Source organism: Lycorma delicatula, chromosome 10 (assembly GCF_047948215.1).
Source record: "Lycorma delicatula isolate Av1 chromosome 10, ASM4794821v1, whole genome shotgun sequence".
NCBI lineage: Eukaryota > Metazoa > Arthropoda > Insecta > Hemiptera > Fulgoridae > Lycorma > Lycorma delicatula.
In genome coordinates, this window is record NC_134464.1 from 44,803,201 (window position 1) to 44,828,677 (window position 25,477).

A 25,477-nucleotide genomic window follows, 5' to 3' on the forward strand; every position below is an offset into this window, starting at 1 on the left:
AGTAAAATTAAAACAAAAACATTATGTATAAAATAGATTTATCAACTTACGGTTATCGATTGACAACAAGAAACTCACCTGAAACATGCAGATAATTAAAATAATTAATCAGTAATAAAAATTATAACAATATATATATATATATATATATATATATATATATATATATAAAATCTATTGCTAGTTACATAAAATAAAACGATTTAAATATTTTATTATTTTTTATAGAAGCTAAAATTTTTTAAATAATGCAAACAGTTTTTAATGCAACATTAAACTTAATTCAGTGGTAATTGAAGCGTAAATAAATGGATTATGTTAATACCAATAACAAAATATTATATTTTTTAAACATAAATTTAAATATTTTTATAACAAAAAGAAGAAAAAAAATATATTAACGTGTATTAAATCTTTATATACTGCGTTAAAAATCACTATACTAACAATTTCTTTTACTTTTTGTAAATATTGTAAGAAATTTTACGGTTTTTTAAGTTCACAAATTTCATTTTTACAAACAATAAATTTTAAATAATTTTATACCAGTCTCTATCACACAAAAATTAATTATAACAGGATTATTAAACAGAAGTTTTATCAATTATACAATATTTTTGTTTAATTAATTATTAAAATAAAAATCATTATCCTAAGAGTAGTGTTTTGCCCTTTCCATTTCTTACGTGGCCCGTAGGCACCCTTCAAAAAATAGGGGTGTTAACATACCGGTTTTTTATATTACGTAACAATGGTTCCCAATATGAGCTCCGCGGAGCCCTAAAATAAACTAAATAAAAACTGAATGGAATTAAAGAATAAGAAACATGAATTAAAATTAAAATAAGAAAACTAGAAATTACATTCTGAATGGAAATTTCATGCCTCCTATAGTAGTCAACAGTAGGTTATTTTGCTGTCATTAGGTCCAAAATTACTGCAGCGAGAAATATTATGGTAAATTTCAAAGTTTTTAAAATATAATTACAATAACTGATGAACATTACACAATTGCTTAGATATCTATTTACTCGTACTTTACATTATCTTACTACTTATCCCTCTCCCGCCCCACTGTAACACAATGACATAAAACTATATCTCCCCTTTTGTGTTTAGCCTTCGGAACCACTGTAACGTATCACTTCAGAGGAAGAATGAGGCTGATACGTATGAATGTAAATAAAGTGTAATCTTGTTCAGTCTCAGGTCGACCATTCCTGAGATGTGTAGTAAAAAATACCCAACCATCAAACAACACCTGTATCCACGATCTAGTATTCAAATCCATATAAAAATAACTGCCTTTAAACACCTTTAAATTAACACCAACATGAACCGCATTCTGCTAAGTACACAGTTTGATACGGCGTTACGTCAGCAGAAATTACTGGATTTTTTTTTCAAAAAATGAAAATAGATGCAGTCACGATCACTGGTTCTATTTATCTGGATATAGTGGAAAATGTTGTATGTTCTTTTATGAAAAATTAACATGAAATAGGCATTTAGCAATATGTAGCAGCTATGTCATACTACTGCAAGCACAATTCGACTTGTAAGAGAAACTTTGTGGACTGATTAATTTGGAGGAGATCTGCAAACAATTAGCTGCTACGCTCCTCTGATTTTACAATCCTGACCTCTTCTTGTTGGGACATCTAAAATCCTTATTTTTAAAATTATTTGTTAGGATTTAAACCTTAGAACCTTATTAACTTGAAAGACATAGGGTAGGGGCTCCACAACATTTTTAGTCTGATGTTTGGTATCTTGTGGGTGTGAGGTGGGTGTCATTGACTGTGGTGTCTGAATGTGTGTGAGGGCGTATTCCCCACATTTCTGAAGTAATGCACACCAGCTGTACCAGGAAGGGTGGGTAACCAGAGATGGAGATTTAGTCGGTAGTGCGCAGGAACACATACGCACCTAATAACACCTTGCGGAACCTGTTAGCAAGCCCGACACTACCTAGGCACCCGTAAATAGGGTATACAGTATAATTAAAATTATACAGTATAATTTAAATCTAATAACAAAGTAACTTATTATTTTTTTAAATTAACAGATCTACTAGGCATAGTAGGAGTGCAAATTACCCCCCCTAAAAAACATTTGGAATATAATACTGTTTGGGGGGGGGGATGAGGGAGCTGATAAAAGTTAAAAATATTAATTTTTTGAATTTTTTAAACTTATTTGATTTATTTTAGCACCGTTATTTTTCCACTAAATAAGAATGGATAACCAATACGAGGTATGTATTAAAACTTTGTTATCACTTTTTTTTTAACTATTATTATTTCTTTAATTTTGCAACATACAAACTACATAGTAAAAGTAGCAGCATTTATATTCAGCGTAGGTTTGTTAATGCTAAAAACAGGCTGTAAAGGTCATTTGATAATGTAAGAAAGCTTGCATAATACAGATTATTGCTTAACAGTTTTTTTAATAATTTTAATAATTCAGCTAAAATGTTGATAATTTTTTTAAATATATATTTTTTTAGCCTACCGGGATGGTTCAGTAGATAAATCGTCGTCTCAAATCAATGTTTAACCGCTATTTTCGAAATCGAAGGTTCTTACGTCCAAATCCTAGATGTTTTTATACGGATTTGAATACTAGATAATGGATACCGATGTACTTTGGTGGTTGGGGTTCAATTAACCACTCATCTCAGAAATCCTTATCTCATTGGGCCTCGGGAGGATTGCTCATTGTTCACTAGTTAGATTGCAACGTATTCTTAAGGAAAATTACAAAAAAATATATATATTTTTTATAAATATTTGATGAACCCCAACTTAAATAATATAAAATATACACAAGCTGATTAACACAAAAAAAAATATACATATACATACGAAGCAGGGAGAAACACACTGGATATTAGTTTAATTATTATTGGAACAGGTGTTCCAGAAGTAATTATAGGATCCAATTGTGAAGAATTATTCTTTTTTAAATCGGATAGAAAGAAAAAAAAGAAAAGATAACGTGATAATAATGGATGGTTTAAAATGAAAAATATGATAGATAAAAACGGAATATCATGACGATTCTTATGCGTTAGGTTATAATATAGTATACAGAAAGGAGAACAAGAGATGTTAAGGACAGGTTTGACCACTACTTGTAAAGGTCCCTCAGGGTCCCGGGTAACAGGTTGCGAGTAACGGGCTAAAGAACTCCGTTGCTTCACTGTTTTTTTATTAAACCCATATCCAAATATCTGTCCATTTAGCATCAAGTTGAATTATCTTGAAAAAAACATCATAAAAACTTAAGAAGAATTAATAATTATGTTTAATAACTGTCGGTGAAATTTTCTTATATGTAAAAGTTTTTATAATTATTTCTGTGCGCACGTGCATGTGGTTGTGAGTAAAATAAATAATGAAGAAATATGGAAAAATCGAATGAAAATAATTTCCTAATTTCCATTTGTCAAGGAAAGAAAGTAGTCTTTTTAAAACATGAAGTATTATCTAATACAATTATTAGACTTAATAATAACTTAAAATATTAATAGTAAATATTTACTTACTAATTACAACTTTTAAAAAATTATCGTATTAGCTAATAAAAAAAAAACCATTTAATTTACTATCATTCTTTTATTAATAAATATCTTCTCCCTCAATTTAGCAAACCATTATGATGATCTAAGGTGATCAGTTAACACTTTGAAGATTCTATACTACTTAAAAGTGATATAATATATTTTAAAAATCATATATTGAAATTAAGTACAAAAAAGGGTTACAAGAAAATTCAAAATATTCAGTGTCCAAATGGCCACTGAAAGATTGAATGATATGAAACAAAAATAACTTTTACATGTCCGATTTTGATCATTAACAAACTCGACCGACATTTTGGGACGAGCTATTTTTAAGGAACAATTTGAAAGTGATTAGCGCAATATTACGGCAGTTTTTGTGTCCACAAGAAAGAGAAATATATATATGTATATATAAACGTTTGAACTAACGATGATTTTGGGGTGTGGAGGATGTGAAACGCGAAGATATGTCGAAATTTTCCGGAAGTTAAATCATGGTACCCATTACAATAAGTAGTAGCTTTTTTTATGAAATCTAACTAAAAATGAAAAAGAAAATATCATCAGATATTATTTGACAATAAATTAAAAGTTAATCGTTAATTTACTGTTGTTTACATGAAAAACAGCAGATTTATTTGACGAGTTACAAGAAAGACAAAATTCCCTTTTATTTTTGATGAAGATTTTTTTTTTTTGTAAAATGATGGGTGACATCGATCGATTGCTTTAGTCATTATGCTGTATGAGAAAGGAAATTCGTAACGCTTGAAAAATTCCATGCCTGACCGGGATTCGAACCCAGGACCTCCGGATGACAGGCTGAGACGTTACCACTCCGCCATGGAGATTGGCAAATCGGATGAAGATTTCAATTTAGATTTGATAAAAAAAGAAAACTATACATTCATCGATTTTATGAAGGAAAAATTTTGAACTAGAATTAAAATTAATCCTTTGTTAACAACATGACGATAATCTTGTTTGATATATTATTCGTAAGATGTCTTGAAAACTCTATTAAAAATATAATATTGTACTTTAATTATCATTTATGAGTATTAACAATTACTTTTAGAACGTAAGAATACTGAATAAAGCTTTATTTAATCTTATAAAAATTTTTGTTTTATTGAAAATTATCAATTAAAAACAACCAAATTAAATTAAAATTTTATCTTAAAGGGACAAAATAACAATAATGTAATAAAATATGCTTGGATTGTTTTCAATACAACATGACATTGACATTTATTAAAATGTCAATTTTACCTCCTTTTACAATTGCTCCTTTGTTTAATATAATTTAAATAATTGTTTTATGAATCTAATTTAATAAAAAATTAAACTCTTATTAATGCCAGTGTAACTATTACCATGTTATATTATTGATTCCATTTATAAATCGAAACGATTCAAAATTTATAAATTTAAAAATAAAGATATAAACTATTCATTTAAAAATGTTTCTTTTTTCAGTTAAAAATATTTATTACAATTTCATCTGAATACCTTAAAAGAACACCATTTTAGTTTTCTTTTACGCTCAGAAATGTCCTTTTACATTAATTCTACAAAGAATACCGTATTCAAGCTTACAATGGGTGAAATATATAAAACATTTTGCAGCCGAATTGTAAATGACACCACAAATAAACGCTTTAAGATGATTGACCAGAGCGTCAATATCTTTTTTTTTTTTTTTTTTGTTCTTTTTTTTTAACCTCTGGGGCCGCAGTTAAGCATTACTGTACAGAGGATGAGATGAATGATTTGTAGCGTGTGTAAAAAATGCCATGTCTGACCGGGATTCGAACCTGAGACCTCCGGGTGTAAGGCCGAGACGCGAGCGTCAATATTGTATGGACAAAAGCGCACTCAATGGTGGGGTCTATTGCTATGACTACGACCAATAGTATATTCATAGAATAACAGACGTAGAGGGCGCTCCTCCCCCTCCCAAAAAAATCTAGTGTATAGTCGTTGATAATAAATATAATGCGTGAACTCTAAATAAATAACTTTTATTCAAATCAGTATGCACAGAATGAATGAACCATTCATGAACACTATGTGTTTATTTAAATTTGAAATTTCAACTACTGACTGGATAAAATACAATGTATTTAATATCTTATTTTCTAAAGAAAAAGTAAATTAATTTCTCTACTTATGCTATTTGTTTCTAAATAATTCTTATGATTACAGTGTATGTAAAGCAACTCAAGACAGATGCAGTTGGTAGTCTGTTTCTTCCTTCAAACAAATACAGTCAAACCCTACAGTGTACAAAGGGAAGGAATCGCTTGTAAAACTATTATTTTGTATTTAGTAATATTTTATCTCTGTTTATATTTCTACTCATTACTAAGTAGTGTTCTTGTTTCATTGACAGTATTATTTTATCTTATTTTAATACGCCAAATTTCCATCTGGCGATTTTAAAATTAAGCTGTAGAATGTTTGTTAATTATATGTTGTGGATTATATATTGTAATCATTATTTGTAAATAATATATTCTAAAATGAAATATTGGAAATAAAGCATTATTATTGTTATTATACATCAAAAGAATTGGAATCCTGATTAAAAATAGCATACTGAGATTACCTATGAAAGGAATGAGAAATCTTCCCTTGTACGCCTAACAAAAAATTCATGTTGTTCTTGTGATTAGCTGTGCTAATTTAATTTGACTTCTTTTATATTTCAGGATATTTATACGGCTTGATACTTTTAATCAAAATGAGAATATTTTGACTCTTTAACATAGAAAAGAAAAAGCTGAGAGATGTGATAAAATAATAAACTGTTCAAAGCACTAAGGAGAGACGGACAATTGTTATTACTAGATCTATACAATCAAAGAATCAAAGAGGTAGCAAAGAACAGAACAAGGTGGAGAGCAGCAGCCGTGACAGGATCTGCCCTAATTTCAGAACACTGTACGATTGACATTAAAAAATTTTCATTTTGAGATTTAAAAATCTCAAAATGAGAATATTTATAATAGAAAAACTAATCTATTATAAATTTAAGACTATTATAGACTAAGACTGTTTTAAGATGTTATTATTATCGTAGAAAACTAACAAGTAATAAATACTTTAGTGAAAAAATTATAATATTCACATGTTTTTAATAAGTGGCGTAATAAAACTGACCACATAAAAAAACCCTATAAAATATGAAAACAGTTGTATAATACAAAAATAGTTGATATCAATTCCGATTTTTCAATGAAAAAGAATTGTTAAAGGAAAAACACTTAAGTTGAGAAGGTTTCAAATATTTCTTGTTCGGATAGAAATTTTAATAGAATAAGTAAATTTATATATTGTTTTAATTAATAGAAAAATTGATTATTATCAAATAAATTAGCAATATTACATGATAAGAAAGTCTGAAAATATACGTCCAAAACAGTATATTTGTTTATATTGAAACACATCGTTATTTAGGAAGGCCAGTAGTGAGATAGAATAGTAAAGATACTTCTTTATCTTTTATGGAGTTCTCTTTAAGAAATAAAAAGAATAAGAAGAAAGAGGAAAGAAGAGTTACCACAAATACGAAGAAAAATCAACGTAACAAGAATTCTCCAGTTAAAATAAATTGAGATAAAATTAATACCCAGGTATATATTTTCCCGTTACTTATCGATATACCTACAAACAATAATAATGTACACTATAAAACTACTATTACGTACCGTTTGTTAATAATGATTAAAAAAAAAAAGAAAAGAAAATACCGCATCCAATCAAACAACATTAGATCGTTGTAACTAGATAGATAGGTTGTTATGTGCAGAGATAATTTGTAGAATGTTGCAAAAAGCAATGATATTATGTGTTTTATAACCTCTAACACATTATCGCTACATTACTGACGATAAATTTAACGATTTATTAATCCCAAGTGTGTACTATATTTTGAAAGGATAAAGAAATAAAAATCATAAGATATGTAAAATATAATGTAGTGGGATAAAAAAAATATATGTGCCAATAGATATAACTTAACCAAAAAGATTTTATAAACTTTAATTCTGATTTTAAAAATTGTTCACAAATTAATATAAACAATGAAATAAATATTTATAAAACTATTAAACCATATTAATTAACAGAAACTGTCTTTAAAATATACTAGTAATAAAAAAGTGACAGCTACATTTATCTCAGGCTAAGGATTCTTCGAAAAGATAATTTACAAACGTCTGCGCCAAATTAAAATAAATACCCTTAATAACTTTTAAATAACCCTTAATAATGAATTCTTTTTTTTTGTCTTCAGTCATTTGACTGGTTTGATGCAGCTCTCCAAGATTCCCTATCTAGTGCTAGTCGTTTCATTTCGGTATACCCCCTACAGCCAACATCCCTAACAATTTGTTTTACATATTCCAATTTTACATAATTTTTTCCAATTTTTAGACATATTAACTTTTAAAGCTGCCTATACTCTTGTCAGCGGTATTGGAAACTGGAAGCATGAAAACTTCGAAAGATCGTTAAAACCTGTGCGCTAGCGCAGCTGTAAAGTATAAACTTATGAAGATTAAAAAGTAGAAAATAAAAAGTATATAGTTTGTTTTTAAAAACCACTCATATTAAATACACTAAAATAGAAAATAAAAAATATGTCAAAACATTTTTTAAACACCACTCTTAAATTAAACGCACTAAAAGGTAAAATATAATTTTAGGACAGTATCACAATGGATTTGACAAGTTTTGATGGTGATATGTAAGACTATGTGAAAGTCATAGCTTCAAATTAAAAATTTGATGTTTTTGCCAATTTTTTCATATGCGTGATGAATAGCCTAAAAAGTGGAGAGCAAAGATTTGTACTTTGAAATGAGCTCCCCACCTTTAGACCATTCATCTTGCATTTGAAGCTGTGACTTTCACATAGAGATGTCCTAAAATTATTTTTTACCTTTTGTGCGTTTAATTTAAGAGTAGTGTTTTAAAATATTTCTGACATATATTGTACTTTTTAATGCATTTAATATGAGATGAATTTTATTACTAATTAATAAGAGTTGGTAATAAAATGTATAATTTATTTTATTACTATAATAAGATTTCCTGGTAATTAATAATTATTGTAATTTACCTTCTTATTTAAAAGGAGACAATACTGGTCTAATGAGGAAATCTTATTACGGTAGAGTTATATCTTACGTTTCGCTTTCATATTCCTGACGTCAAAAACAACTGACTAATTTGATCCAAGGGATAATAAATCTTTTGAAACTGAAAAAAACTTCAAATCGCTTATAAAAAAATGTTTACGTAAAATTGCAACGAAAAACTGTTTATTGCGTCATAAAAAAAACCAATAAAATAAAAATTAATAATTGAAATCTATGTATTTGATAAAAAGTAAAATTTGTCATAGTGTATATATCGGGTGTCTCATAAGTTACAATGGAATTTACACCTCATAATGTTTTCTTTATAACTTTTTTCTTTTATAAATTTTTTTCCTAGGGAAATTTATGATGAAGAAATTCACAATCGCCCAATTAACCAAAATATTTGTATTTTATATCGAAAATCACCAATCAATAATTAAGACGTAACGTGTATACAGTTTTCATTTCAAAATAAGAAATCGTCCTTCGAAAAAACAATGATTTGACACATTGCCCACCGTTTTCGACAGGTAGGATGGAGTAAGTGATCTTTTACTTGGTGGCAAGCACATTTAGCTAGTATAAATTCAAAACATTGTACGAGTACAAGAAAGTATCGAGGAAGCACCAACTCGATTGACGATCAGTTCAACTTGGTATAGCTTATATGTCATTACAGCACATTTTAGAAGGCTTGTAACTTTTTTCACGAAAAAAGATGCAATTTTCTAAGCATTTGGCACCGTTGGTATTAATACAATTGTATGAATTAAAGTTCCACTTACCAAAAATGTTTAAATATATTTCCAAGTACTTTCGAAGCTGTTACTCCATCATCAGGGATTTCTTATAAGATTTTAATTCAAAATTCATATGTCATATGTATAATATATTTAAATTAAAACATCTTATGTACTAGGCGTTACAGTCTTATTGACGTATAAATTATTTTTTATTCTTTGACGACCGACTGTTATGAACGTAACTATTTTAATTTAAGTATATTATGCATATGACATATGAATTTTGAATTATCATAAGAAATCCCTGATGATGGAGTAGCAGCTCCGAAAATACTTGGAAATATATTTTTAAATTATTGGTAAGTGGAACTTTACATAAAAAAGATGCAAGCCGTGTAAAATGAATTTACCCGGAATTTAACCGGTATGGGCTCAACATCTTCCGATTATCAGAAAATATTAGACTATGCAATACGATTTCAGCGATTCGCTAAGGAAGAACAAACATTTATTAATAATTTGATTGTGTCTGATGAAGCGCATTTTCATGTAAACGGGTTTGTAAACAGGTAATTTCAGAATATGGAGCATCGAAAATCTACGAATTGTACACCAACATGAACCATTCTCCCTTTTCTGTTTAGCCTCCGGAAACACCGCAGTGTACTACTTCGACTTCGTCCTGAGGTGTATGGTTAATTGAAACCCAACCACCAAAGAACACCGGTATTCACGATCTAGTATTCAAATCCGTATAAAAGTAACTGCCTTCTGTTTGATACACAGTTTGATAGGGCGTTACCTCAGCAGAAATTATTGGACTTTTTTTTCAAATAATGAAAATAGATGCAGTTATGATCACTGGGCCTCTTTATCCGGATATGATGAAAAATGTTGTATATCCTTTTATGAAGAATAAACATGAAATATGCATTTATCAATATGTATGCTACACATACATGCTATACTGCTGAAACCAAATTTCGACTTGTATGAGAAATTTTTAGAGACTGATTTTGAGGAGATTTGCAAACAATTAGTTGCCATGCTTTTCTGATTTGACAATTCCTGACCTCTTCTTGTGGGGATATCTAAAATAGAAGGTGTATATAAATAAACCGTAGACTATCCAACAACTGGAGGAAAATATTCCTGAAGAAATTATATCCTTATAACCAGAGAAACTTACAAGCTTATGAAAAGTGCAATAAAAAACTCATTTTTATTAATAAATATCAATTAAAAAAGACGTGATTTTCTACGTACAATAAAAACAAATTTCCAATATAGGTTTTATGAAATACTAAAATAAAAAACAAATAATTGATAAACAAAAAATTCTGATATGGACACCACATGACTTCCTTGTAAGCCTATTAAATTATATATACACATTTTTTCCTGCAATGAAGTGCTGGAAAAAATAAATTTATTTCATTTGAAAGTGAGATACGATCCTCCAATTCTTTAATAACGTGGACAGTACAAAATTACTGAAATATTAGTTTTATTAACATCAAATATATATACAATTATATTAATTCAACAATTTTACATGAAATATTAAGATAAAATAAAAGTCCTTTTATTACTCGTACTACTAGATTGTTATTATTCATATTTTTGTGAGCTGCTGATTAAAAGTTTAAATTTCTGATGTGTCGTATAAGTAGAAATTAATAATAATTAAAATATTCTGATTAGTTAATTCCTGTATACTGGTTACAAATATTAATTCTGACCAAAATTAAACAGAAATTCCTCAATAATTTAATAAAATTATACTAGAAAATCCAAAAATAATACGATTCTAAATTTGAGTTTTCAATTAATATTAAATAATCAGATGTTTCACCAAATCTATTACATATATACATAAGTGATAATGCCTATTAAATTACATATACACATTTTTAAAAGTACGTAAAATTTTATTTCACTAATAACTTCTGAATTTATTTCATTTTTTATTTTATTTTTTATTTTGTTATTGAATTATTATTTATTGTATATCTTTTTTTTACAATCACAGGCTAATAATTATTAATAAATCAATATAGTTAAATTAAAAAAAAAAAGGAAATGAAGTTCTATTCGAACCGATGTGCCTTCCCCTTGTAATATCAAAATATTTCATTAATTAAAATTTTATTTGGTTATAACCCTGGAACCAATGAAAATAAGTACGACTTGATATATCGTTGAAAAACTCTCAATGCGGGTTTGTTACTGTAATTAACAAAAAGTCCAAAATCTAAATTTTTTGGGCTTTTTACGACTCTTTTGGACCAGTCAATTTCAATCAAAAGGGGTTGTACATAACTAGATGTTACAACAGTCCTAAATCCAAACTTTCAACATCTTACGGCTTGATAATTTTTGAGTTACGCGAGATATGTACATACGTACAGACGTCACGCCGTAACTAGTAAAATGGATTCACGGATGTTAAAAATGAATATTTCCGTTGAAATCTGAAAACCGAAATTTTTCCCGATCACAATAATTCCTTTACTTCGTACAAGGAAGTAAAATTTATCGTTTATTTAATTTCGTCGTGACTTGCATGCCACATTGTATGAATATGTATACAAAAAGATAAATAACTAGATAATTAAAAACGTTTACAGACACGAATTAATATATATAGATAAAATTGAAATCGAATTAACACTAAAAACTTTTTTAAGGTTTCATTATGAAATCAGATAATTTTAAAGTTTGTTGACCTTCAATGTGACAGGCTTTATAGAAGGTAAATGTATAAATGTGTAACTCACTTCGTCATACATGTTAAACTTTCAACAATAATTTAGTTAAATTAATAGGTTTCCTATGAGCAATTATGAATAACATTTCCGTCGTATATGCTTGCACACGATTGTAAGTACACACGCATTCTACACGCGCCAGCGAGTTGAATAATTTACAAACTAGATCGGTTTATATTAATTTCATACTTTGAACCTGGTATGTATAATGGAGAGAATTTCAAACGTTTTACTTATATAATATTCTACCACTCATATAATATAAATTATTTGTTTATCTAAAAATTAATAATATTTGAACGATTTAAATTAGTATCGACTCAACTACATATACACAACACTTTCGATCTACACCTTTAATAACTTAATTCATTAAAACCTATTAAATAAAAATTGTTGTGAAGTTCTGCGTAAGAAGACGGATTTTTTGTTATTTTATTTTGTATAAATTTATTCGTAAAAATGAAACTAAATGAGAAAACTAAAAGAGATACTTTTTATTGAATTTAAAATTAAAACAAATTTTTTGTTTGTAAAAATATTAAATTATTATAATTGTAATTCGATGAAATTATTAAAAATAACGAGTGTACCCTACACACAAACATCAATTTTAAACTCGCTCACCGCAATGACTCACTACCACTGATCTCTATATAACTGGATAAAGGATCCTAATGGCGTAAAATACAATTAAGTGTTCAATACTGAAACTTACTCCAGCGCTACAAAATGATTGGGAACTAAATAAAACCAATGTATGCTTGCGCGACTGTTATCGTGACGGTAAAGATGTTTACTCAAGTCGGATAACCAAAAGAACGGTCATTTTCACAACACAGGCAGAAATTTACGGATAGCAGTAGAAAATTTATATAGAGATCAAATATAGTTATATAGAGATCAGTGTTCAAAATACTAAATCAGGACACTTCTACTGCATAGGTTTGAAAGATGGTTTTATCCCTACACTTACACTTACCTCTGCGCATGCGCCGTTTCATTTTATTTAATTCTACCGGTTCTAGCAGTCATTTCATGGCGCTAGTTTATGCTTCAAATTTTACCAATTCCAATACAGGGGAAATTTTAACTAATGATGATAAAAATTCTACATTTTATATATAAAGCCATCATATTTTATCGTCTTCTGCATTTTATGAATACGATCGCACGGTCAGTTCCAGTTGTTTTACGTTATGTTACAGAAATATACTTTTTTTATATTTTCTCATTAAGTTCAAGATTAAAATTATTACTTTCTCGGTCTAATTTGGGCATACGCGGTTTTCACCGGATCTTGACGTTTCGACATCTAAGGAACCCAAAAAAGCATAAAACCGGGTAGAAATTTTACGGATGTTAATGTTCGTATGTACTTGTGAGTGTACGGTGTCGCTCTGTAAATCACCTTTTATATCTCTAGAATTACTCGACCAATTTTGACCAAACTTGGTTAGATTACTTCAATATACATTGGGTATTGATAACATTAAACTTTCATCTTAAAAGGACAAGGGGGTGAAGCTGTAGAGCAAGATCACCCTCAGTATCTCGAGTTCTCGCCTAATAAGGTCAAATTTTCTTAGACACATTTGTTAACCATTATAAAATAACAATAGTTAAAATAACGTTTTTGCAAAATTGCACTCTCAGCCTAAAAAAGTTTCTTAAACTAATGGCCAAGAGTGTACTGCGTCAATAATACCCCCTGTCACCACAAGGAGCGCTAGTGTAGCACTGACGTAAAGCTGTATTCGCGCGCGCTGTAGTTAGAATCAATGAATTAAAAAAACGAAAAAAATATTTATTTAAATAAAATGATAAATATTTTAAATTAACTTGTGTATGTAAGCCGTGCATCAGAAAAAACCGCGTGAGGGAAAGTCCTACTACAGTGTTGTCAGCTTTTTTTTTGTTTCCATTGTTGCTACCCACTTACTGTTTTTGTTTTAACGCTATTACTGTTTATCGTACCTCTTATTTAGCATTTACCTGTAGTCGCTTATTTTGTCAGCCTTTTATTTATGCCACTGTTAAATTTTTCATTCGTTCATTTATTTACCTGTGGTTATATTTGCATGAGAATCTTTTATTAGATAAAAAAACATCGCGTACGAACTGAATGTGTTGGATATTTATGTCGTTCATACATTAGACAAGTTCTATAACCCAGTGATGAAAATGAATGTTTACTGGATTATTCGTTTGTTGTGTATCTGATCTGATTTCGTGGGACAGTGGTGATCATTGGATGTCTCTCTCTCACTCTCAAGTAATATTTTAACATATAATTTACTTATGGTTTCGTCAGGAGAAACCGATTGTAAACTTTTGTTCTACAACGAAAAAATTTTTTATCTTGAATTCTAATACCATTTCGCTTTTATATTTTGCTTTATAGACACCTTTTTTATGATAAATATTAAAATTATATTAAACGCAATTTATTAATTAAATGTTGGTGCTAATTAAAAAAAAAAAAAAGTTATGTTTAGTTAATTAGTTAAAAACGTTTGCAATTAAATTACTATTTATTAACTGTTAAACATTCTTAAAATTATATATATATATATCCAACCGGGCTGGCCTGGGGGAGGAACAATCAAAAGAGAAGGAGCACAACTAGATGTTACAACAGCCCTAAATCCAACATTTCAACATTCTACTGCAAATAGTTTTTGAGTTATGCGAGATGTATACTTACGTACGTACAGACGTCACGCGGAAACTAGTCAAAATGGATTCAGGGATGGTCAAAATGGATATTTCCGTTGAAAACTGAATTTTTTTCGCGATCACAATACTTCGTACAAAGAAGTAAAATAAAGAATATGTTTTACATATTTTAACTCCTGCAAGTCTACTTCAAATAAATTATAATTACAAAATAAATTCTAACAAAAAATGTTTAATATGCTACGAAACTCATTTTTCTTTCTATCAGGCGATTTAAAAATTATATTTCAAACAAAAGTTTTCTTTTGCGGAATTTACTGTACAATTATGTATATTTGATTGTAAATGCAAGTGATAGTTATTTCGTACAACTTGAATAACGATACCTCTTAATCGCTGTCATATTTAAAAAAAAAAAAATATATATATATATATATATATGCATATAAAGGAAAAACAAAGAACTGTTCTAATAACATTTGTCGCTAATTTCATCCTTTTGTATACACATGTACTATCTACAAATGTATGTGTGTGTTAGAGAAATAACAGGAAGAAATATGAAGAAGCGGATAATTAGATAGGCACGAAAAAATAGAAAGAGATAGATAGGTAAAAAATAAAGAGGTAGTGATAGAAAGAGTGAGAAAAATATAGCGCACAGATAACCGGAACGAAAGCGAGCTAGATGAAATTCCTTAGCTGCAACGGAATCGAACATAAGGACCGCTATTCAACACTATATATATATAAAGTATTATATACCATACGAAAACACGTAATATCTAGTATGATTTTTCATCTGCAGACTAATATCTTCTCACAGAGATAACTAGTATATCCTCTCGTCCAATACTGCCCTCAATATTATTATTTTTTTTTTATTTTATAAAATATTCATATTAAATATATTTTTATTTAGAGAAACTATAATTACGTTATAGATATTTAAAAAATAGTTTTATTATTTGTAAATATAATCGACAACCTAACAACTATAAAATAACTTATAACAACTATAATAATAATAACTAAAATAATTTATAACAACTATAAAATCGATTTTAACTATTAGTTATTCAAAAATAAGTTTTATATCTACGTAAATAAAAATGTAAATGTTCGTTTGTTCAAAATCTTAAACCTCCAAAAGCTCTTCATCGATTGCTTTGAAATTTTGACACAACGTTGCATTCGAACACGCGCGTGTTTTTATATACCTACTATTTATATACTTAAGATGTCACACATGTGACAGATAAAAACCTCCTTTTTTTAAAAACAGTACTATCTGTTGGACGTAAAAGCAACACACGCCTATACTAAATATTTTACGATTCCGTTTCAATGTTTCCGATATGTGCGGCCGCTATAGACTAAAAAACTACTGGATCCATTTACGCGCGGGAAAAAGGAAAAGGGAAAGAGGGAAAAATCGAAAAAGGTAGAAGGGAAGAAGGGGAAAATCGGAAAAGAAAAAAAGGGAAAACGGGGAAAAGGAAACGGAACGGGGAAAGGTGAAGAAAGAAAGAGGAAAAGGGATATAAGGGGAAAAGAGTTGGGAAAGGTAATGAAAAGAGCAGGAAACGGGCAAATGTGGAAAATAAATAGGGGAAGTGTGAAAATGGAGAAAGGTTAAAAGGAAAGGTTAAATTTTGTGAAGTTCCGTAATGTTCATTTTGTTAATGTTTTATCAAACTTTCAATTGTGTTCATTTAATCTATATATATATATATATATATATATATATATACTCAAATCTAGCAACAGCGAAGCATTACCGGGTCTACTAGTACAGGTATAAATGTTCTATAATTTTAATTGAATATTCCTTATCTGGCTTTTATAGTACAAAAGAACTAAAGTTAAATTATAATTGCAAAAATTATAATTTTTTTTTTTTGAGTTATTTTTTAATTCCCGGAGTTCGACTTATCCGGAACCTTAACCATACAGAGGTTTGAATTTAGAGAGCAATTGCTCTCTTCTACCGTTTATCGATCGTTGTGTAAAAGTTATTACTTTATACAGACGTGTAAATAAACTCAAAACTGTGCTAATTGACTGAGGTTTAGACTTAACGGAGATGTTTTATGAATCACAACTAAGTAAAATAGTCTAAAGAGGCTTTGACACATTAACGTAACATTCGGTTACATCATACATCAAATTTGGCAATACCAGATCAACTGATTCCACTAACAGTATGTGGGTGGATTTATTGTTGAAGTCATGGCTAGAAGAGGTACTCAAAATTTTATACAGTCTTTTTTATGACTTTACGTAGATATAGAGCATTGATTCTCAAACCTTTTTTCCACCGCCCACATTGAGAATCAAAAATTTAAACTCTTCAACTATGATCCCTTGACATCCTTTAAGGTTTATATGTAAGACTCCTACTCAACGAAAATGGGAGTATGAGGTTCAATAATATAAAAGTCGTACTGTAAGCCGCATCTTCTTTGAAGAAATAGTTATTAGTGATTTTTTCCTATAATTGTGTTATCGTTCTAATCGATCAATTCAAACAACTGGAGATAACTTATTCTTGATTACAACAACACCGCCATATATGATAACATAAAGACATTCATGCATGGTATTTTTAAAAACTGGATTATCTCAAAAGAATTTTCACATTCTTGAAAACCTTTGGATTTGAGCTTAGTACACGAACCAGCAAAATATATCTACTTGTTCCAACAATTAGACTAGACAAAATAAATTTTTAGATGGTAAATACGAACTTTAACACGAATCAACTGATCTAACTGTTTAAACTGACAACAAACTTGTTACGCTTTTCAAGCATTGGTTATTTATTCTTATGTAGTGGAAAAATAATAATACATGAAAAACGTTTAAAAAATACAAAAAAATTATACTTTTAAACTTTGATCGCCTCCCCCACTCACAATATTGCCCCCAAAGTATTTTTTTGTCAATTGCATTACTACTATGCTTAAAACATAAAAAAATTTTGTTAAAAATATTAAATAAATAAAAAGACTGCTTTCTCGATTTTTGGTGAACGGGGAAAATTTGGGGTAATTATTTTTTAATGATAAGATAAGCATCATGAACCCATATACTGAGCTCTATATACAGAAGGGTTTGCAAATTTTTGATAAAATTAAACCCAATGAAATTTTCAACCCCATCTCTTGAAGATATTAATCCCAAACATTTACCAACCAATTGCTCCATATACACGAGTCTCTGTCTTCAAATTTCATCAAAAATGGTTGAACCAGTCAAAGGTAATTAAGCTTCAAACAGGTCAACACATACATATATACGTAAACGTTTATCAACATATTGCCCCATTTACACAAGAGAATAAAAACGTATAAATGTCGAGAAATACAAAAAAAAATCCTTATCCCAATTTTATGAATGATTACCATATTTTCAAGCATTTATTTTGCAGCATAGTTCTAGAGCTATGATGCTAGGAAAATAAAATCAAGATTTCCATCCGCATAAGGAGATTACGTACCCTTTTTCTTTCATAAATTTTTCAGATAATGTAAAATTTGTAACAACTATTCGATGAAAAGTATACCAACTTATGTAATCAACTGCATAGTAACTTCCCGAACAAATTGCATATTAAGGGAATGATTCAGGTTTATTTTCGAGAAAAAAAACAACAGAACGTTGGCTCTGAGGGTGTACGTGGATGAAGGTAGATTAAACAGAATTCTGACTTAATAATTTTTTAGCTTGTCAGTAAATTATACAGTTAGAAACATTTTTAAAAATGTGTAATCAATCTATAAAGTTTTTAAGAGCATCTAAATCTGTAAAAAAACGTATTGTTTTTTAAAATATTTTGACAGTTTCAAACATTACAAAATAAATTGAATCACGTTTATTACAAATATGTAATAAAATGTCTTATTTCATTAAATTTAGTTTCGAATTATAATATATTATTCAGTTTATGATAAATAACCAAAGTACAATAGTAATTTAATTTTTAAAAGATTTAAATAAAAAATGTTTAAATAATATTTTACTCTTTATTTTTTTCATTGATTAAAAATCTACTTCAGCAATATTAAGATTTTGTTACAAAAGGAGAAATAAATATTTAATTTTGTTTTAATTTCATTAATATAATTTTTTGCTGACCTAACAAATGTTTTCATGTACGGTAAATAGGTCAACACTAGCTAATTAACAGTTTATTTATAATTAATAATTTATAAATCTATATGGGTCAGTATGTATGCTCTCTAAAAATATAAGCTGATTTCTTAATTTTTAAACAGTTCATGGTTAAATATGTTAATTTTACTGCATATTATCTGAGTAATGAAATTGATTACGTAATCTGCAATACAATTTGATGAAAGACCTGAACAATAGTTCCGGAAATATCTTCTGGAAACAAATTTTTTCATATATTTAGAAAGCGAGTCATTTTTAATGAGTTTATAATAAAGTGAAGAAATTACATTAATTAATAATATAATTAAAATTCCGTTTATAATAAATAAATAAATATATATATATATATATATATATAAAATCCCACAAGTTAAGTGGATGAAATGAAATAATTTTTTTTACAGTTCTGACGTCTTTAAGATTCTATTTTTTTAATTATAATAATATCAGCATCATTTATAATTCACATAAATAATTGAGTACACGATGGGTGTGGTCTGATGGATGTAATTCTAAAAGAGGAATCTGTGTTGCAATTATTATTTACATAAAATTCGTATACATTATAAATTTTATACATAATTTTGTACAAATATGGTATAAATATTTCAACCCTTATAAATTATATAATTATTACTTTATATCGCGATCTGCCATTTTTGTGCTTTAAGCTGAAAAATGAATTTCACATTACTTAAAAGAAACAATAAACAATTAGATTCAGAAAAAATTTACTTAGTTTTCGGAAGAAAAAATCAAAAATAAAAAGTTAAACATTTTACTCTATAGAATGGTTTTTTTTAATCGGTTATCACAAAAGCACGCGCGCGCATATATTATATGCATATATATATATATATTTTTTTTTAAATTTATTTAAAATTTATTATTCTATTTTAAAATACAGCTAAGCTTAAAAAAACTCTATGGACATAAAATAAACGAATTTAAATAAATAAGAAGGAGAAAGCTACAACTCAACCCAAAAAACAAAAAAAAATATTAGCTGACAACACAGTTGTAGGACTTTCCCGTCATACAGCTTTTTTCTGATGCACGGCTTACCCACAGCCACACACAATATTTATAATTTTATTTAAATATAATACTTTTTATGTTGCTATACGTCAGTGCTACACTAGCGCTCCTTGTGGTTACAGGGGCTACTATTGACGCAGTATGTTCTACACCCCTCAACCTTTAAATTAAAAATTTAATGGCATCAATGCTCCATGTAAGACTAAGTTTGGTCAAAATAAGTCCAGTAGTTCTGGAGATATAAGGTATGAGACACTGAACACACACGTACATACGAATATCCGAAAAATTTCCTTCCGGTTTTTTGAGTTCTTTAAGCGTCAAAATGTCAAGACCCGATGAAAACCGCATATGCCCAAATTGGACCGATTACCACTTTCCCTTCTACAACTATAACTCTGCTAAAGCGCTAGGTGGGAAAATAAAAGGAATTCAATAAAACAATTTAGATTTCTACTGAATGTGAACTAAGATATTTTGGATTTTTAATTATGTATAAATGTTTATTACAAAATTTTTCTATTAATTTTTTTAATAAATTTTCGCGCATAAAATACTTTGAATAAAGAATATCAAGCTACCTATTACCGAATTCTTTATAATTATAACTATTAAGAAAGAAGATATATTTTCAAATTATCAAACTAAGAAATGTCTTTTTCAATTAAATTAAGAAAAAAATCTTCACGTTAACAAAAAGAAATTACATTAAGACCACCAGAGAATCCGCTTTACAAAAAAATTAAAAAAACCTAGCAAAGTATTGTACGACATTCCCGGAGATGCCGGTCAAAATCATACTTGACCTTGCATAGCTTTTTCATTGCAAAACTTTTCCGGCTACACCGGAAAGTATTTACAATTCAATCCTTAAACTTCTTATTTCTATTTTCATAATAAACGTTTAGATATAAGTAAAAAAAATAAAATTTACAAATTTTTCAAAATTTGAGACCCCCCTCCCGTATTAATGGAGCTTTTCACTTCCTTGCACGAAGTAAAGAAAGTATTGTGATCGTGAAAAATTTCAGTTTTCAGATTTCAACGAAAATATCCATTTTAACCATTCCTGAATCCATTTTGACTAGTTTCGGTGTGACGTCTATACGTACGTATGTATCTCGCATAACTCAAAAACGATTAGCCGTAGGATGTTGAAATTTTGGATCTAGGACTGTTGTAACATTTATTTGTGCATCTCCCCTTTTGCCTGCAATCGACTGAACCAAAAGTGTCCAAAAAAGCAAAAAATTCAAAACAAATTTTAATTTTGGACTTTTTCTTAACTGCAATAAGCCCTCATTGAGAGCTTTTCAACGAAATATCATCATAAGTGGTATTTATTTTCATTGGTTCCAGAGTTATAGCCAAATAAAATTTTATTTAATGAAATATTTGGATCTTAGAGGAAGACACATCGATTAGAATTAGACTTTATCCTCGTTTTTTTTTTTTTTAATTTACATAATTTGATTTATTAATAATTATTAACCCCTCATTTTAAAAAAAAGTGGACGATGAATAATAATTCAATAACAAAAAAAGAAAAAGAAAATGAAAAAAATATCAGTAATTAATGAAATAAAATTTTACGTATTTTTCATTTTACAAAAAAAGTGTACATGTAATTTAATAGGCGTTCTGGGAATTTATGTAGTGTCCACATCAGATTTTTAATTTATTACAATGATTACCAAAGTAAGATTAAATATTAAAATTCCTAAATTTCAAATAACAAACTTTTGATTTTGTGGGTTCCCATATCTGTGGCGATAATTTAATAAACAATTTTTTAAAAAGAAGTGATTCTTAACAAAAAAATTCACAAGTTTCCCTAAGTTCTTCTTAAGAAAATCGAAATTAGTTTTTTGCGTTATCCCCCATCCACTGAGTGTATTTCGAAAAAAAATTAATATGATTGATGCCTCATATATAAAAATATTTGAACCTAATTTGGAGAAAATCGGTTCCGTAAATCCAGAGATATAACATTAAAAGCAGTGCGACACAAATACGTACATACGTAGGCACATACATACGTAAGTTTTTTTTTTTTGTTAGATGAACTAGTTGGATCGTATAACGTAAAGCCGATATCCTTATTTAACATTATTACAAATTTGTTTTCCTTTAATATAGCTATTCTACTGAAATTTAAAACAGTTCATTTATTAAAGTATAAATTTTTAATATTTATAAACAATTAATAAGGGTTGAATTGAAAATCTCCCCCTTTATTTAAGAAGGTTAAATATAAAATCTATTTATTCCCACCAGATGTTAATATCAGGTGTTCACATACATGATTATTTGTAGCTTTCATTAAATTAATAATATGTATATTTCTCTCTTACAAACGAGAGAAAATCTAACCTTAGGAATTTGGCCTACTTACATCTGGAAAACGTAGATCTTATATCAATATAATGGTGATGACCATATATACTCTCTAAACATATATATATATATATATATAAAATAAAATTCAATTAATTATCTAAACAATTAAAACATAGCAATTTATTTTATTCAGTAATTATTTTAATTGATTACTGATTTTCATAATGAAACAGCGCATAAAACAGTACGTGATTTAGAACGAATTTAAATAAATACTTTGTAATAAAACATTATAATGAATTATTTCCAATTAGATATAGTTTATTTCTTTAAATTATCTCAATTCTAAAAAAATTATGTCGTTTATGTAGTTTATTTTAATTTTACCAAGCATAACTAGTTGCCCCATAAACAATTGGTAATCTCCTCACTTCATATACATTAAACCTAGTATAAATCGTTATTCAATCTACTACAATAGTATAATAAAAAACCGGTTTGGATCAATTCAGGTTTTGTGACACCACAAATCAATTTACTATGAAATGTTTAAATAAATAAATCTGGAAATATATTTTTTTATTTGTTTTTGTTTTTTTTTATCATTAGAATCTATTTTTAAACTAACCGGCAAGGGGTCACTTTGGTCGCCTTCTCATCTTTCCAGGAAATTTTCTTAAGAATTTAGGCATCATAATAGTTGGCCTTAAACTTAAGAATAGTACTTATAGGTATTATTTTACCCGTAAAATGGTATTTTGCACGGTTCTTATGTTATAAAAAAAACTCCACGAGGATGTGACCTTATTTTCTTTCTTTTTTTTTAATTTTATGTTTTTAACATTTTTTGTAGAGCTTTATGTGAACAACTAAAAAATGAACTAATATACAATATTTAAAGCTTTCCTCTCTGGAGTTTATATGTACAGATTGTTCCCGTAGGATATTCTGGAGTAAGCCACTTACAGTTGCCCATGCGAGAAGCATTGACTTTACCAACCACTTGAAGCGTTTGCCCATGTGAAAGTTAAAACTGGAGGTTTCAACTTAAAGTCGGGTCTCGGCTGCTGAGGCAAAGCCCGGGAACGGCATAGCCGGGCCCGGTGTCCCTGGCCCTAACGGTTAGAGGCAGAGGCAAGATGGAAATAAGCAAAAGATCCGGAACCGGTGAACCGACCTGCCATGCCGGACGTACTGGCGGTAGGCGGGGAGCTTCATTAGAGTCGCAAGGAAATTCCCCTGGGATGAGTAATACTTGATTGACACCGTCGCACATTTATAGCGACTTTTCTCTATAACCGAAAGGGATATTGAAGTAGACAAATGGGGTCTTTTTTTTAGGAAATTTAATTTCAAATACCGGAAATGGTGTCTGAATTTGATTTTACCAACGGTTTGGACATAGAAAGTTGAATATCAGTAAGGAATATAATCCGGTTGTTTCCCTAAGCCATTAAAACACCTACCATCTTAAAACTGTGAAATATTTCCTTATGGTAATACTCATAGGTTCTTTCCAGATATAAAACTTCGTACAAAATTTCAGCTCAATCGGTTCAGTAGTTTTTGTATGAAATAATAACGCTCACTAGATTTTATAATAACGCTATTATTATAATAACGTTAACCACTAGATTTTTATATATAATAGATAAAAATTCGTTATTTCAAAGGATAAATTAAAATATTTTAATAAAATTTTACGTGAAAAGCAAACTAATAATACTCCCTTTAAAATTAGTATACAAAGAATCTTTTTTTTCCGTTTAGACTCCGGAACAAACGTAAGGTATTACTTCAAAGGATGAATGAAGAGATATGTATGAATGTCTTGTACAGTCTCAGGTCGACCGTTCCTGAGATATATTGTTAATTGAAATCTAACCACCAAAGAACACGATCTAGTATTCAAATCTGTATAAATGTAACTGCGTTAACTAGGATTTGAACGTTAGAAATCTCAACTTCGAAATCAGCTGATTTGCGATGACGAGTTCACCACCAACCCGGTGGTTTTATACAAAGACCCTGAAAGGTTATTAATTTTTTCGAATGGTTAACCAGTCTTAGTTATTGAAAAATAGAAAAAGTATCCTAGTTTAAATACCCCAGAAAAATTATACAATAGAATAGTCAATAAAAAATAGACTTATGAAAACGGGAAAAACAAAATGAAATTCGCCTGTCATCTGACACGAAATATATACAACAAAAATGCTATCTCTAAAAATGTACAATTAAGGTATTTGAATACTGTGATTTGTCTAAAAGCGTTGATCAACAAGGGCTTTAAAAAAAATATATGAAAGAAAAGAGATTTTTAAGCGAAATATTTAGTTCTCTAAAGAACGTCGTGATCATATGACTTTTATTAAAAATAAACAAATTATGCTGAATTATAATTTCAAATGTAAATAAATTAGCTTTCTAGGTCCGGCTACGCCGAAAGGTTTTGGCAATTTAATCGTTAAGAAGAGTTACTCTTATATTTTTAATGAAGTATAACCTAAATTAGACATACATAATTTTATAAAAATTAAAAAAAAGTACATTTGATATTAGGCGCTTCCTTATTCTGTGAGGAAAATTTAAGAAATATTTATTTATAAAGAACTGATCCCTAACAAAAAATTAAAATATACATAAATAGGTTAAGCTTAATAAATTTGCTTAAATAAAGTTATCTCTAAGACTAAAATAAGAAAAATAAAATTTTCAAAAAACATTTTTACATTTTAGGACCGGGATCTATAATTAAATTTTTTTTTTAGATATTTCTTGATAGCTCGAAATATGAAATATAAACTTTCAAAAAAACGTTTTTAAGAGAAATAGAGCAAAGGAATAAAAAAACATGTATTTCAGTTTTACAAGGTGGCAGTTAAGTTTTTGAAAAACCTTTTTTGGATTACTTATATATGCATCGAAGGTGACAGATTTGGTTTAATAAAGTTTGCTCTAAAGTGCCTCTAAAAAAATCCAAATGAGTATTTTCACGATATCCCC

The 25,477-nt window shown here is 28.5% G+C and overlaps 1 protein-coding gene and 1 long non-coding RNA gene across 2 annotated transcripts in view; one reads left to right on the forward strand and one right to left on the reverse strand.

Annotated features, from left to right (window-relative positions):
• The window catches only part of LOC142331733 (uncharacterized), a 47,539-nt gene extending 41,404 nt beyond the window's left edge, over window positions 1-6,135 (forward strand). Inside the window, exon 2 of the long non-coding RNA XR_012758073.1 lies at window positions 5,780-6,135. This is a non-coding gene — a long non-coding RNA (uncharacterized LOC142331733). The remainder of the gene's footprint in view (window positions 1-5,779) is intronic.
• LOC142331720 (protein PALS1-like) overlaps window positions 1-25,477 on the reverse strand; it is a 651,443-nt gene that overhangs the window by 498,968 nt on the left and 126,998 nt on the right. The window lies entirely within an intron of this gene.